Consider the following 12,350-nt stretch of genomic DNA (forward strand, 5'->3'; position numbering starts at 1 on the left):
GATTCGATCTCTGGTTGGGAAGATCCCCTGGAGAAGGAAATGGCAGCCCACTCCACTATTCTTGCCTGAAAAATACTATGAACAGAGGAGCTTGGTGGGCTACAGTCCATAGGGTCACAAAGAGTTGGACAGGACTGAAGCGACTTAGCATAGTAGGCACTCACGCACATTGGACGAATCTATTTGAATTAGCAGTCACTGTTGTACCTCATTCTGATTCATGGCTCTCCCTTTAAAAATTCTATTAGTCACTTGGAAGTTTTCCATCTATTTAACCTTTAATGAAGTATAGCTGTGATCTACATTTACTCAAAGGTGTGAACCCTATTACAGCACTGTAGACAAATCCTAGGAGCTTCTTAGAAATGCAGTATTTCAGGCTTACCTATTGAATTTGCATTTAAGTAATATTCCCTGGTGTTTCATAGGTACATTAAAATTTGAAAAGCACTGCTTTAGAAACAACACAGAACATACACATATACACACATGAATGCTTTTACTTATGACAGATAAAAGTCTCTTGTATCTTTCTCTCTGAGAGCCTACATTAAGTGCCTACATTAGACTGCTCTCCGTGATATGAACAGAACACCCAACCGAAACTAGCTTAAGTAATAATGACATTTACTATCTAAAATAGCATGACGTTCCAATGGTACATCAGCTCCAGACTGAGTTAGCCACATTATCAACCCAGCTCTTTCTGTCCTGGGGCTCTGCTATTTCAACAGGCCAGCTTAATTCCTCACAATCATGAGATGGTTGCCACAGTTCCAGGCATCACACTCAGATGCTGCAAATTTAACAAAACCTGTTTCCTCCCCTAGATATGTCTTCTCTACAGTAGGGACACTTTCCCGCGAGCCACACAGCAGAATTCCCAAAGTGCCTCACATTCCCGTTTCTAAACTAATAATAGACAAAAGACATAGAATTACCTGGACAGATTTCAACTAATATTATCTTTATAATCCTGAAATATAATCAGGATTTTTGGTCTTGGCCTAAACCTATCAGGCCTCTCTTTTCTCTTATCAGTGAGAAAGTCTTATAGTCTAAGCTAGGTGGGGATGGGGGTAGTTTACTTCTAGGAAGGTAACTAATACTGAAACAGGAGGGAAGGGATCAGGGCTCAACTTTTGAAAGAAGAACATAGCCCAGGGACACAACATAAACCGATAAGAATCAAATGGGTCCCAGATGACAGACAAGTCAACTTCAGACTAAACCTTGATCCTCACTCAGCAAGCTAAATGACACACCCAGAGGCACTCTGACAGTTTCAAGGTCAACTGGAATTGGCCAAAAGACAAAAAGTGGGCCACGGCCCAACTCCTGGAAATCTCTACCCCTCCCCCAAAATAGAATAATCCTGCTACTCATTAGTCCTTGAAATTACCCAGCCCCTAAAAGCTATCAACGCCGCATTTCCGGGCTGCTGCACTCACCCTCTGCGATCGCTCACACTTAGTCTGTGGAGGGTGTTTCTCTCTAAATAAATCCACTTCCTACCTTCCATTTTGTTTCTCACTGAATTCTTTCTGCAATGAGACATCAGTACCTGCGTTCATTAGGTCCTGAAACCAGGTTTTGGTTGGGTTTTCGTCCCCCAACCACGTGGATTAGAGTCCCAAACTGGGTTTTGGCCAGGTTTGAGTCCCAGCCATGTGGGTTCAAGTCCCAATCTGAGATAAATGGTTTCAATACTACCTTTATCTTCATGTAAAGGTAGTGTAAGTATAACTTACACTCTTAAGTATAAATGTGTACATATAATTAATGTCTGGCTTTAGTTTCCTTTATGAACTCTATGCTGTATGCCATATGAATTCTGGTATGTACTTATTTGCCAATATATAGACTTACCTAAAAGTTATTTGGGGCTTGGCTTGGCCTAGGTCAAGAATTTAGTCTATTGCAACACTTCCCAATTTAATCTGCTAGCCTCCAGATTGCCCTCATATATGAGAGTGCCCAGATATATTAGCGACTTTAGATGATTCTTCTCTCAATAAATAGTTGTCTTCTTCAAAAGTGAATTGATTATGTTGCTCTTCTGATTCAAATTCCTCAGTGATGTTCCACTTCCTACTGAATAAAGTCTAACATGCTTCTCCTGTGGGCCACAGGCAGTCTTTCCAGACACGGCCCATGAGTCCCCACCCATCCTACACCTATCATCCTACAGAGAGTCACTCTTTCCCTTATGCTCTCCAAGCTCTCCTTCCGCTGTTACTAAGCACCTCCCACTTCTTTGTAATTAGTTGCTAAAAAAATATCTAGTTCCCTGGCAGAATATGAAGTGATTTAAGACACATACTTCTGTTCTAGTGCTGTGTCTGGCACAGTGAAGGCAATCTTGAAGCACATATACAGTAAGTGTCGACAAACTTCTGTGGAATCAGATAGTAAATATTTTCAGCTTTGCAGGTCATAGTCGTTCACTTGTTACTCAACTCCACTGTTACAGCATCCAGGCAACTACATAGAACATGTAAAGGAATAGGTCTGACTGTGTTCCAAAAAAACTTTATTTAAAAAAACTGATGACTGGCTGGATTTTCTATGTCAGGGTATACTTTTTTATTATGTTGTCACCAAAAAATACAGTACGTTCATTTTACTTAACAAACTTGTATGTGTGTAGTCAACTAATAAACCATCTACAGCAGTATTTTGAAAGTTGAATAGTTTAAAAAAGAGAGAATGATCTAGAGATAATATTTGAGGCCTACAAGGGTCTTAAGATGATGTGGAAAAATGGAGAAAGTAACTAATGGCAATATAGTTAGTACATTCTCCTCTTTCCAGCTTGGGTTCAGAACGATTGAGCAGTAAGACAAAATAGAGGCAGATGGCGGTCCATCTTCCCCCTTTTTACTGATTAAAGCCTACCTTGGAGAATACATCATTACTCAACGGTCAAATGGACACTCTAGCTCCATCCAGAATTAGTTAGACTTACTTGCATATAGTCATAGCAGTATTGGACCAGAACAGCTTTTCCAACTGGGAAGGATTTTATGCCATGAGTAACAGAAAAGAAACTGTGCTTACTATTTGCCTCTACTTTGTCTTATCTCATGGACAGAGAGGACTTGTAGGCTACAGTCTGTGGGGTCACAAGAGTCGGACATGACTTAGCAACTTAACCTTTACCACCCAGTGTAGGCACGGGGACTTCCCTGCTGGCTCGGTGATGAAGAATCCACCTGCCAATGCAGGGGATGCAGGCTCCATCCCCGGGTCGGGAAGATCTCCTGGGGAAGGAAATGACAACCCACTCCAGTATTCGTGCCTGAGAAATCCCATGGACAGAAAAGCCTGGTGGGCTACAGTCCATGGGGTCACAAAAATGTCAGACATGATTTAGCAACTGAACAATGTAGGCACACACCTCCAGAGCAAAAGAATGGGAATCAAGGCATTTGGAATCTATGCCTAGCTCACTGGGTGGCATTCGTCTGTACCTTAAATTCTGCAATTAGTAAAATACAATTGGGATGACATTTTTTGTTTGTTACATAACCATTATCAAAAAAAGGGGGCAGTTGAATCCTCAAAGGGCTCCATGAGAGAGGCTTACCCCAAGAATTCAGGTCAGTGGAGCTCAAGGCACTGCTCAGGGACAACTCCTTTCAAGGTGGGAGATCCCAGCAGTGGCCCCTGGGGCACTGGCCTTCTAGGGTGTAGTGGGTCCTCACCCATTCCTTATGTTCTGTATTCTTAATGCTGCCCCTCTCAAGGCTAGCTAATCATCCAATAGCTAACAACTCTCCTGAACCTTGCATATAGAAACTGACCAAGCCAGAACCCATTTCGCTCCTTCAACCACTTAAAAAAAAAAAAAATTTTTATTATGGAAAATTTCAAACATGCAAAATAATACAAGTAGTGTAATAACTGCCCATGAATCCATCAATTAGCTTCAAGAATTATCAACACGTGGCCAATCTCATCTCATCTACCTCATTCTCTCGACCCCTCTCCATTTTTCTTTTAACACAGTAGGTCCTTGATGGTTATTTACTTTAAATATAGCAGTGTGTACATATCAATCCCAAACTCCCTAACTCTCCCTCCCCCCAACACTTCCCCTTGGCAACCAAAAGTTTGTTCTCTAAGTCTATGAGTCTGTTTCCGTTTTAAACCACCTTCTTTATCAAACTCTCACACACTAAGTCCATATTCCCCTGTCCTAATCAACCCAGTTCCACGTACCAGATGACTGAGGACAGTCCCTACACAGCAGAGCCTGCCAAAATTATTCAAACTAGCTAGTCCTAAGGCTGCTTACGCTGCCTTGCCTTTCCTGTGAAAACCACAATAAAGCCTTGTGCCCCTGCTGCCCCCACCCCTCCATCTCATGATTGGTCCTGGTGCTTCCCATTGTGGTCCTATGTGGTGAAATGTGCCCTTTCTCTTGAAGACTGTAAGGAAAAAGCCATCCTGTCAATGGTGGCTGTCTCCTGAAGTCTTGGTCTCACCGTACCTGAAAAATAATAAAGCCTACATTTTATTTTTATTTTTTTTCCATTTATTTTTACTAGTTGGAGGCTAATTATTTTACAATATTGTATGGTAAAGCCTACATTTTAAAACAGGGAACTGTCATCAGGCCCTTCCAGAGACCCCAAAATATATCTTCAGGAGGTGGTGCAAAATGTGACTCCATAACACAGTCACTGATATCATTTCCCCTTCTTTCTTACCATATTTGTTTTAAAATCAGTAAGGTGAGAACAGAATTATCAAAAGAGCTAGGCCCTGATTAGCAACAATTTGCCCAGTTTTCATTTATTCTTGAGATTCTAACCATTGGCATCCTAAAGAAAAATAGCATATCCGAACATTGATCAGTTTTGCATCTTAAGCATAAAAAATTCTTAAGTGTTGTGAACACAAGAGAAATGTAATTTATGCTCCAAGCGCTCAAGGTTATGGTCCAGTGAGGAAGTAAAACTAGAAAATATTAAACAGTTGAGATGATTGAGTGTTAAACAAATAGATGTGTTGCTGTTCATTAAGTTGCTAAGTCATGTCTGACTCTTTGCAACCCCACGGACTGCAACCCTCTAGGCTTCTCTGTCCATGGGGTTTCCTAGGCAAGAATACTGGAGTGGGTTGCCATTTCCTAGATTAAGTAAGGTACAGTGGGAGTTAAGGAAAGGGAAGAACAGCTTGCAAGTGACAGGAGAGCTAGATCTTAAAGTGTAAGTGTAACTTGAAGAGGCAAAGAGGTGGGAGTATTCTTTACATGCCAATTCAAACTGGTTTCAGTCAGGACAGAAAAAAAGGATTTATTGTTTCTTGTTACCAAGGAGATCAGGCATAGGTAGATCTAGAAGCTCAGTTATGTCATCAGTAGCAATATGTTAGTTGCTACTTCCTGGCTTTGTTAAGCACTATTTTTTTCTAAAATTTCCTAGTGAAAGTTCAGGTAAGGCTCAAGTTGGACCAGCTTGGGTCATGTGTTCTTTATTGAATTGATTGCTGTGACCAAAGGATCATGGTCTTCTGACTGGCCACGCTTGGGTCACATGTCCACCCACATGCAAACCTATGGACCAAAGGTAAGAGCTTGATGATTCCCAAAGGAAATTCTGAGTGATGTTCGAAAAGGTAAAAACACTTCTGGACATGAAAGTATAACAATCTTTGGCATAGTTGGGGAATAACAACATGAGCAAGGCGGAAAGAATAGCAAAGACCAGTCTGATATATATATAATCCATATTAAGAAACAGAGGAAAACAAATTTCGTTAATTCAGGTGCTATAAAATTATTAGAAACTTTCAAAGTCAGAGAGAAGAGATTGAATGAATCACTAGGCAGTGGTGATTCATTTTAGATTCTGAGGCAGCAGAGTGATATGGTAAAAGTGGTATTATAGAACAATTAATCAGATAAGGGCTGGCAGCTAAACTGTTGTGAGAAAGACCAGAAATTGTTCAAATAATCCTAAAATGGCACGATAAAGATTTATGCTACACGGTAATCGTGAAGGGAAGAGACTAAGGTAAATCTAAATATTATTTTCAAAGGAAGAAAAGACGAAATCAAATATCAGTTCAGTTCAGTTCAATTCAGTTCAGTCGCTCAGTCATGTCCAACTCTTTGCGACCCCATGAATCGCAGCACGCCAGGCCTCCCTATCCATCACCAACTCCTGGAGTTTACTCAAACCCATGCCCATCGAGTCAGTGATGCCATCCAGCCATCTCATCCTCTGTCATCCCCTTCTCCTCCTGCCCCCAATCCCTCCCAATATCAGGGTCTTTTCCAATGAGTCAGCTCTTCGCATCAGGTGGCCAAAGTATTGGAGTTTCAGCTTCAGCATTAGTCCTTTCAATGAACACCCAGGGCTGATCTCCTTTAGGATGGACTGGTTGGATCTCCTTGCAGTCCAAGGGACTCTCAAGAGTCTTCTCCAACACTATAGTTCAAAAGTATCATTTTTTTGGCACTCAGCTTTCCTCACAGTCCAACTCTCCCATCCATACATGACCACTGGAAAAACCATAGCCTTGACCAGACGGACCTTTGTTGGCAAAGTAATGTCTCTGCTTTTTAATATGATGTCTAGTAAAGTAATACTCAAAATTCTCCAAGCCAGGCTTCAGCAATACGTGAACCGTGAACATCCAGATGTTCAAGCCGGTTTTAGAAAAGGCAGAGGAACCAGAGATCAAAATGCCAACATTCGCTGGATCATCAAAAAAGCAAAAGAGTTCCAGAAAAACATCTATTTCTGCTTTATTGACTACGCCAAAGCCTTCAACTGTGTGGATCACAATAAACTGTGGAAAATTCTGAAAGAGATGGGAATACCAGACCACCTGACCTGCCTCCTGAGAAACCTGTATGCTGGTCAGGAAGCAAGAGTTAGAACTGGACATGGAACAACAGACTGGTTCCAAATAGGAAAAGGAGTACGTCAAGGCTGTATATTGTCACCCTGCTTATTTAACTTATATGCAGAGTACATCATGAGGAATGCTGGGCTGGAAGAAGCACAAGCTGGAATCAGGATTGCCGGGAGAAATATCAATAACCTCAGATATGCAGGTGACACCACCCTTATGGCAGAAAGTGAAGAGGAACTAAAAAGCCCCTTGATGAAGGTAAAAGAGGAGAGTGAAAAAGTTGGCTTAAAGCTCAACATTCAGAAAACTAAGATCATGGCATCTGGTCCCATCACTTCATGGGAAATAGATGGGGAGACAGTGGAAACAGTGTCAGACTTTATTTCTTGGGCTCCAAAATCACTGCAGATGGTGATCACAGCCAATAGGGGATGAATAAAAGAAGAATCAAAGTGGAAAGCAAAGGTTGTAGCTAGGGTTACAATGATATTACTAATAGAAATTTATATTTTTAAAAAATGGATTTCTCTTTCTCCCAATACTGCTGTCTCACAGCCTGCTTTCTTAGCCTACAGTTTCTTTCAGTAGCCTGGATAAAGACTGCTAGAGACTCTAAGATTATGGTACCCACATCCACCATTACATGTGTTTCCATATGAAAATATTAAATGATAAAATAAGCATAAGAAGTTTAATGGTCATGATTTGTTAAATGATATTTTTTTACAATCACAAAATCTTCTCATTAGAAATTTATTTATTGATATCCTAATTCACATAATATGGTTGAAATGCTTCCCCACACCCCACCAAAGGTACTGAAAACAGTATTGAAGAGATACCTGCACTTCCATGTTCATAGCAGCATTATTCACAATAGCCAAGATATAGAAGTCACCTAGGTATTCTTCAGTGGATGAATGGATAAAGGAGATGTGATATATATATATATATATATATATATATATATATATACAGATAAATAAAAATTCTGAAGTTCTTATTTATAACTTTCAGCTGTTTAAAAATAAAAGCTTATTTATACAATCTTAGTAATTGGGAGTATTCAATTGGGAGTATTAATTATATGTAGATGAAAAGAAGGAAAAGGAAAGATGAAAAAAAGTACATGAGGTGAAGCGATCTTTTGATGGCGGATGATACTCACATTAGCATTCAGGCGAAGAGATTCACCTTCCCTTCCAGCTCCACTTCTCTGGTCACTAGAGCAGAGGATGGATTCCTTGTTTTAGGAACCTGGAGAGATCCAGTGATTTGGTGGGTAGAATATAGACATTGTCCTGAAGGAGTACAGTCTCGGAAACACTACTGGACTAATGGTGCATGCAACTAGAGATATACATGAATGTCTTTTTACTAACTTTTCACCACAATAAATTTTAGATATTTTCTCTAAATAACTGAGATATAAACAATCAAAAATTTAAATAATAACTAATAATATTTAATGAATACACATCTTGTGCCAGATTACTATACTAAATCTAAAGCATTTGCATGGCCTAAAAATTTAATCTTCACAGCAAATTTATAAAGTAGGATTATCATTATATTTATTTTATAGACAAGGTGACTAAGCCTCAACATAGACAAGAACTTGCTTGAGGTCATACAGCTATATTTGATTTTGCTCCTTGTGATGGACACCAAGCCCTGGTTTTCACTGCCACATTATATTCTTTTTCCAACTAAATAATCTCCTAAATTTCTTTTAGCTGGGTGACAATGCTCCAGCCTGAAAGCCAGGATTTTTCTTTCTAAAGAAGGAGGGGCAGATGGAAACTGGGAGAGTCTCTGCCACATTCAAGAACACAGTCAGTTTTTCCTCTACTGTTCAAACAGATCACTGTTTTCTTCAGCTGAGGACCAGATGAAGCAACTGGCTTGCATATAGGGGTTGTATTTTCTAAAGAGTGAGCCACATCCAGCATTGTGGGGGTGTTCATACTCTATGTGTACGTGAGGAACTAGTAGGAGATCTTATTAACTCACATCTCATTCCAGGGACCTCCTTGCCAAACACAACATTCATTTTCTGTGTCTCTCTCTTTTTCCCTTTCTTCTTTCCATCTATCCCTCTCACCTTCTCTAGTAAGCTTATATAGTGGACTGGAATTTGTTGTAATAGCATATAATTTTTCTTTCTGGTCTCTTTTCCATCTACTTTCTGAAATAAGTTTTTATTTTGTAAAAGTTACTGGAGTGGTACAGAGAGTTATCACATTCTCTCTATCCAACTTCCTCTCATGTGAACATCTTGCTTAACTATATTACAATGATCAAAACTAAGAAATTGGTATAGCATCATTCACTACAGAATTTAGATGCCTATCACCAGTTTTTCCACTCGTGTCCTTCCACTGGTCCAGAATCCAACCCAGGATGTGGCATTACGTTTACTCATCACGTCACCTTTGTCTTCTCCAGTCTGTCACAGCGCCTCAATCTTTCTTTTCTTCTCATGATCTTGACACTTTGGAAAAGTACTGATTATTTGTTTTATGAAATGCCCCTCAATTGGGCTTATCCCATGGTTACACTGAGGCTTTGCCTTTTCGGCAGGAATACCACAGAAGTGACGAGCCCTCCCCAGTGTAGTGTATTGGGGAGTACATGATGTCAATGGCATGTTTTTAATCAAGGGAATGGCATGATACAATCTACAGTTTTGAAAGATAACTCTGGCAGTGAGGTGCAGAGTAAACAAAAGAGAAGGAAGGTTGTTGTCAAGGTCCCCCTTAAAGGGCTGTTGTAACAGCCTAGGCAGGCTGTGAAGGTTGTCTGAACAAAGGTTGCAACTGTCAGGATGGGGGTGAAGGTCTGAATATGAGATTTCCAAAATAAAATGAATAGGAGCTGGGGAGTTGTTTCCACGAGTGAAGTGAGGTGAGGGAGGAAGTGAGGATAATTAGTAGGATATTAGGATATCAGGTAGATGGGTGACTCCATTATCAATTGGGCCAAGATCTTTGTAATTCAGATTCCCTGATGAGCTTTTTTTTTTAAAAGTAATTTGCTGGTGTGTATGGCTGCTATTAAGAGGTTGTTTGCAAGTTTGTGATGCAAAGATACGGAGAGAGAGGGCGAAAGAGACCTCCAACTACTTTTTTACTCCTGTTTTTAAGTTTCAGGTTTGGAAACGGTAGCATCTTTGGTCTGCATCTATGAGAGAGAAGTCAACATCTCATCACAGCCCTCATGTTCTCTGGTTTAAATGGAATTTTCATACATCCTTGACAAATGTTTATGAAATATTACAGGAAAGAGTTAATATGTCTGAGTCCCGGGCAAAGGTGACCCCAGGATGTCATGGAAGCCACTGTCCTATGGCCAGGAGGAGTATTTCAAAGAAGCTCCCTCTGGTCTTAGCCTGGAATGGTGACGCCAAAATGAAAATTCAAGTAGAAAGCAGTGAAGGTGAATCTTTTTTGCTCATTTCTTTCTTTTTTTTTTTTTTTTCTGCTCATTTCTACATTAGATATAGAGGAGAGGAAAAAAGCCTCAGATTTTCTTAATGTTGGAGAAATTTACCTGAGCTTCCACTGACCTAAAAACTGGTCCTAACCCTCACAATGCATCACGGAGGGAAGAAAGGAGTTTAGCTAATTTGAATCCAGTGGGGTATGATTACATGTTAAATATGTCTACATCCCAATGAAACAGACATTTTAAACTGGACTGCACATAAGGTTATCTGTAGAGGTTTAAAAAACTATAGATATTTGTGACCTGTCCCAAGTGATTCTGGTACAGAAGGTGTTTTACACAGAATTTCTTTGATCAGAAGCAGCAGAAATGTAACTCGATCAGTCTCAGCCAAGAGTTGGAGTGAGTTGTGAATTATTATCTAATGCTGCACATCAAATTAACCAACTCAAATCTTAGCAGTTTAAAAGACACCTTGTACAGTTTCCTGTGGATCGGGGTTTGGTGGAGGTGGCCAGTTAGGGTTAGTAACTGGTGGTTCTGCCTCAGCATCTCTCGTGAAATTGAAATCAAGGTATCAGCTGGGCTTCAGTCATCTAGAGGCCTGACTGGGATTGGAGGACCCACTTCCGAGGTGGCTCAGTTACATGGCTGGCAATCTGTCTCTGGTTACTGGTGGGTGGTCCTGTTATTTTGCCACACAGGTTTTTTGCACAGGACTACTTGAGCCTTCTCACAATGTGTTTGCTGGTCTTCCCCAGATCAAGCAACCCAAGAGAACAAAGCTGATGCAGTATTATACAATTTTACAGCTGGGATGAAGCTGTCTTTGAGTGGGAAGAGGGGGACCATTATAGGTGGGATATCTATTGTTCCAAAGGCTGAGGACCATCCTTACACAGGGCTTTGGGTCCTAGAGCAAATATACCATATGTTCCAACATACCTGTTCATTTTTGTATAGGGTAAAAATGATTAAAATGAGTATCAAGGGAAGGCTTGAAGATGAAAAATAAGAATTTTAAAAGCCTCAAAGGGTATATGTGACTTACCTCTAACTGTGATAATAGACTTAGATCTGTCTTACTAAGTCCTTAGTATCTTTAACATTTGCAGCTTCCTTTAGAGTTTCTTGGATGATTTCATAACATCTAATTTGATCTTAAGAACAACCTTAGGTTTGTAGGATGGAATCTGAAAGACAGAGCTAATAATAGTGAACACCCACCAGGTGCCAGGCATTTGACTAAGTACTTTATATTCATAACCTTTTTAACCAAATACCATGAGGTCAGTATTAGTCATTTCAGTTTTGAGGGAGGTTTAGCTTCCTTGGGCTCAGAGGTGTTAAATGATGTGCCCACAGTCAAGCATTAGAGCCAGAAGGAGAACCCAGGTTTTCCTCTGCCAGTCCCATGTGCTTTCCACCTGGCTGCTTCCTTTTCCAGTATCACCAACCACTGATGTTTTCTCCACAGGCTATGCCCTTGACTTAAGCTTCATCATGGACAGAGGAGCCTGGTGGACTGCAGTCCATGGGTTCGCTAGGAGTCGGACACAATTGAGTGACTTCACTTTCACTTTTCACTTTCATGCACTGGAGAAGGAAATGGCAACTCACTCCAGTGTTCTTGCCTTGAGAGTCCCAGGGACAGGGAGCCTGGTGGGCTGCCGTCTATGGGGTCGCACAGAGTCGGACACAACTGAAGTGACTTAGCAGCAGCAGCAGCAGCATGGTAGATTGGGACTCCCAAAATACAGAGGACCCAATAATTGCAGACCCAGACTTATAGTACCCTAAGTATTGTTTATTTGTTTTCTTTCTTTTTTTTTTTTTTTTGCAACCACTTTATTACAAGCATATTGGAAAGAAAAAAGAAAGGCAAAGGAAAATATATTGAAATAGAAAAGATAACTAATTCACAGTTTGTACTGAAATAAATTCCATTTTCTAGGAAGGTGTACCTTTGTTTTATTTTTATTAAAAATCTGTCTCCAAACTAGACAACTTGAGTGGCCACAAATAGCATCTTG

The sequence above is a fragment of the Muntiacus reevesi genome, chromosome 17 (assembly GCF_963930625.1).
Source record: "Muntiacus reevesi chromosome 17, mMunRee1.1, whole genome shotgun sequence".
Classification (NCBI taxonomy): Eukaryota; Metazoa; Chordata; class Mammalia; order Artiodactyla; family Cervidae; genus Muntiacus; species Muntiacus reevesi.